Genomic DNA, 5,000 nt, shown 5'->3' on the forward strand with positions numbered 1-5,000 from the left:
GAGGAGAGAGGGAGAGAGAGGAAGTGGAGAGGAGAGACGGAGAGAGAGGAAGGGGAGAGGAGAGAGGAAGGAGAAAGGAGAAAGGGAGAGAGAGGAAGAGGAGGCTGGAAAGAGGAAGAGAGTGGAAGGGAGGAGGAGAGAGGGGAGGGGGAGAGGAGAGAGGGAGAGAGAGGAAGGGGAGGCTGGAGAGAGGGTGAGAGTGGAAGGGAGGAGGAGAGAGAGAGAGAGAGGAAGGAGAGGCTGGAGAGAGGGAGAAAGAGGAAGGAGAGGAGAGAGGGAGAAGAAGTAAGAGGAAGGGGAGGAGCAGAAGAGAGGCCTAGAGAGGAAGTGCAGAGGAGAGCGGGAGAGAGGAGGGGGAGGAGAAGGAAAGGGAGACTAAAAGGGGAAAGGGGAGAGGACGAGAGAGTAAGTGAGAGGAGAGAGAGAGAGATAGCAGGATGGAGGAAGAGGATGAGAAGAAGAGAGGAAGAGGAGAGAAAAGAAATAGGAGAGAGGAGGGGAGAGTAGGAGATCGAAAGAAAGGAGAAGGAGGACAAGAGAGGAAGAAGAGAGGAGAGGAAGGGGAGATATAAAAAAGAGAAGGGGAGAGGGAGAGAAGGAGAGTAATAGAAGGAAAGAAAAGAGGAGAAAGGAGAAGGGAAAGGAGGGGAGACGGAAAGGTCAAAAGAAAGTGGAAGGAGAGCAAGAGAGGAATAGAGGGTAAAATCAAAAGAAGAGATGAGAGAGGAAGATAAAGGAGGGGGAAGAAGGGAGAAGAGGAAATTGAAGGGAGAGAAAGAAAGAGAGAGAGAAAATAAAAAATCGGAACAAGAGAGAGAGAGAGAGAGAGAGAGAGAGAGAGAGAGAGAGAGAGAGAGAGAGAGAGAGAGAGAGAGAGAGAGAGAGAGAGAGAGAGAGAGAGAAGAGAGAAGAGAGAGAGAAGAGAGAGAGAGAGAGAGAGAGAGAGAGAGAGAGAGAGAGAGAGAGAGAGAGAGAGAGAGAGAGAGAGAGAAACATAGAAAGAGAGAGAGAGAGCGAAAGAAAATCGCAAGCGAGAGAGAGGGAGAGAAAAATAAATAGTAAGCGAGAAAGAGAGGCAGAGACAGAGAGCAAAATAACCAGAGAGAGAGAGAAAAAAAAAAAGGGAGTGAGAGAGTAAGAAAAAATCGGATGCAAACGAGAGAATAACGCAACCAAAATCCCCCCTCAAAAAATCCCCCTAATTGGCAACTGAGTGAGTAACGGACCAAGAGTGTTACAAACTTTTACCACTCAGTCGGTCGGACACAAGAGGAGGGAGAACACGCTAGTTTTGTTTGTCTTTCTATCTATTCTTTTCTTCGGAGGTAAGTGGAGATATATGTGAATATTTGTTGGAAGGAAATAAGTTGTTTTGTTTTGAATCTTTATTAATCGTATTTGATGTTATAAGGCATCGTCGCTCCTGCAATTGCATATGTTATTGTCTTTATTATGATTGTTGTTATCATAGACTCTTATCATCGTTATTGGTATTATATTCATAATCATCGTTATTATTACCATCAGTTATTATCATTAGTGTTATACATGTTCTTATTATAATCATTTTTATCATTATTATTATTATTGTTATCATTACAAGTAGAGGTAGCAGTATCATTATCATTGTTATTGTTATTATCATTGTTATTGTTGTTATTGTTATTATCATTGTTATTGTTGTTATTGTTATTGTTAATTATTATTATCATTTTCAATAGTATTACCATTATCCTCATATTCATTGTTATCATTATTACTATTATCATCATTATCATTATCATCATCGTCATCATCATTATTATTATTGTTTTTATTATTGTTGTTATCATTACTAGTGTTATTATTATCTTCACTATTATCATAATGTCATATTTATTTCCTACGCATTATTGTGTTTATCATTATCATAATCATTATCACTATTGTTATTGCAATGACCCATATCATATTTCTTTTGTCATTGTTATTATTATTATTATTATCGTTATCATTATTACTCTCATTATTAATTTCATCTTTATGGTTATCATTATTATGCTTTATAACTATCATTAGTATTATCATCACTATTATCATCCCTATTATCATTATCATCATCACCATTACCATAATCATTATTATCATCATCGTCATCATCACCATCATCATCATCATCATTTCCAATATAAAATTAGCTGCTGTTGTTCCTTTTGTTACATCTATCTTTATGATTATCATTATAAATAAACTTTGCCATCACCATCACCAACTCCATCATCACATACCATCATCACTATCATCATCACCAATAGCATTTATAAACCGCAGTGCTAGAAGTAGTCCTATTTAACTACCATCACCATAACTACAATCATCGGTGTTCTCATATCATTAATATTTCACTTCAGCGAATGGGAAATTCAACAAATTAATTACCTACAACATGTCTTTTATAGTGTGGATATAGTGAAGAGTTGTAATCCACACTATATCGAAGTCGATTCTATGTAGTGACAATGTAGTGGATTTATTACGTTTTTTTCTCAAAGACTAAAGGGAGAGGGAGAGAAAAAAGAGGTGACTATTTATTATTGTGGGTTTCCTTATTATCGTCATTCGTAGGGATAGGTGTTAGTAATATTAGAAGGATTTTAACTGTGCTCCTACACCTATCGTATTGATATTTTAAATCAATAGTATTACCTTTCTTGTTTTTTTTTACCATCTATCACCATTCTAGCAATATCCTAAACCCATTTCTAGAATATTTTTGACAATCTAACTTTTTTTTTAAGCCTTGTTCTCTTATCCATGCTGACCTTTCTTATCCATGTTGACCTTTCGCTAAGTATCAGTTTTGTCAAGTATTGGTAACTTGTTCTTACCTCGTTGATTTATCTAGTTTCTAAGTCTCTCGATCAATGTGTGTGTGTATGTGTGTGTGTGTTGTGTGTGTGTGTGTGTGTGTGTATATGTATATATATATATATATATATATATATATATATATATATATATATATATATATATATATATATATATATATGCATATATATATATATATATATATATATATATATATATATATATACATACACACACACACACACACCCACACACACCTATATATATATATATATATATATATATATATATATAATATATATATATATATATATATACATATATATATATATATGTATGTATATATATATATATATTATATATATATATATATATATATATATATATATATATATATACATATATATATACATATATATACATACATGTATGTACATATTTATATATATATACATACATAAATACATATATATATGTGTGTGTGTGTGTGTGTGTGTGTGTGTGTTTGTGTGTGTGTGTGTGTGTATGTGTGTGTATGTATGTATGTGTATATATATATAAATTTTACCATTTTCATTGTCAGCATAGTTATTGATATGATACTTAAAACTACTACTATTGCTAACATCATGATTTTCATCAATATTGCTATTGCATTATTGGTAGTATCAGTATATTAATATTGTTATTAACATAATAATCATTATTACCATGTGCATGATTCTGATTATTATTATTATCATTATGACTAACATTGCTATAATTATGATTGTCTTTATCATTATCATTATAATTATTGTTATTATTTTTACTTTTATGGTAATAATTTCCTTTGTCATTATCGTAAATACTTATAATGTCATTATCATCATTGGTACTACAATTATCATTATAGTTTTCTTATTAACATTATTGTTGTTATTGCTATCATTATAATAATTGTTGTTAATGTTGTTATTATTATTCTCATCATTATTATCATTATTATTATCACCATTGTTATTATCATTGTCATTACTACTATTATCATCATTATTATTATAGTTATTATTACTATTGTTATTATCATTATCATCCTTATTATTATTATCATCATTGTCATTATCATCGTCATCATCATCATTGTTACCATTATTATCATTGTTACTTTTATCATTATCATCATCATTAACGTCACCATCATTATTGTTATTATTATTATTTATTTTACCATTTTCAATATCATTCCCATTGCTATTGCATTATCATCGTTATCAATAATGTTGTTATCACTAGCATTAGCATTAGCATTATCATAGTTATTACAAAAAATAATTTTATAATCATTATCCTCCTTATTATCATTATCATTATTATCAAGAGAGAGAGAGAGAGAGAGAGAGAGAATGAGAGAAAGAGAGAGGGGAAGAGGGAGGGAGGTTAAGAGTAAGAGAGAGAGAGAGAGAGAGAGAGAGAAAGAGAGAGAGTAAAAGAAAGAGAGAGAGAGAGAGACAGAGAGAGAGTAAAAGAAAGAGAGAGAGAGAGAGTAAATGAAAGATAGAGAGAGAGAGAGAGAAAGAGCGAGAGAGAGAAAGAAAGAGCTGTGCGCGTGCTGAGAGAAGAGCAGAACACCCACAAATCAGAACACCACACAAATAACAAAGTACACATGTCATGAAAGACGGTGACGATACAAAATATATTTCAATATATTTCCCGAAAGTAGGTCGACAAATTGGCCGTCTTCATGGTTGTGGCAATATGGCACCTCCAGTTCAGTTGTCTTTGGCGCCGGGTTGGTGAACGGTGATGGCCTAGATCAGGGTTACATTCTGGCATTATTTAAGTCTTTTTTTCTTTTTCTTTTTCTTTAAATAGGGGGAAGGGGTGGGGGTAGGTCATCTCTGAAATCGATATATATATTTTTTTTTAAGTTTTATTTAATATAGTAAGGTTATTTACAATTAAGGTATTTGAATTTAGTGTTATCATTTGTATCATTATCCCCATCATCGTTATGATTATCACTACTGTTATTATATTTTCTCTATGTATTACTTTCTGTATCCTCAGTATCTCAGTTATTATAAACATCCGTATCACCATCATTCCTTTCATTATATTAAAGTAATTGTCACTAGTATATTTATCAAGATTATATCAATATCATTATT

General features: G+C 32.6%; 1 protein-coding gene across 1 annotated transcript in view; it reads left to right on the forward strand.

Moving 5' to 3' along the window:
• The first annotated feature begins 1,256 nt into the window (after positions 1 to 1,256).
• LOC122256564 (uncharacterized) overlaps positions 1,257 to 5,000 on the forward strand; it is a 16,425-nt gene continuing 12,681 nt past the window's right edge. The window contains exon 1 of the mRNA XM_043021353.2: positions 1,257 to 1,325. The gene's annotated coding sequence lies outside the window, so the exon portion shown is untranslated. The remainder of the gene's footprint in view (positions 1,326 to 5,000) is intronic.

This window comes from Penaeus japonicus, unplaced genomic scaffold, assembly GCF_977035675.1.
Source record: "Penaeus japonicus unplaced genomic scaffold, GWHDUDI00000001_assembly GWHDUDI00000002, whole genome shotgun sequence".
Classification (NCBI taxonomy): domain Eukaryota; kingdom Metazoa; phylum Arthropoda; class Malacostraca; order Decapoda; family Penaeidae; genus Penaeus; species Penaeus japonicus.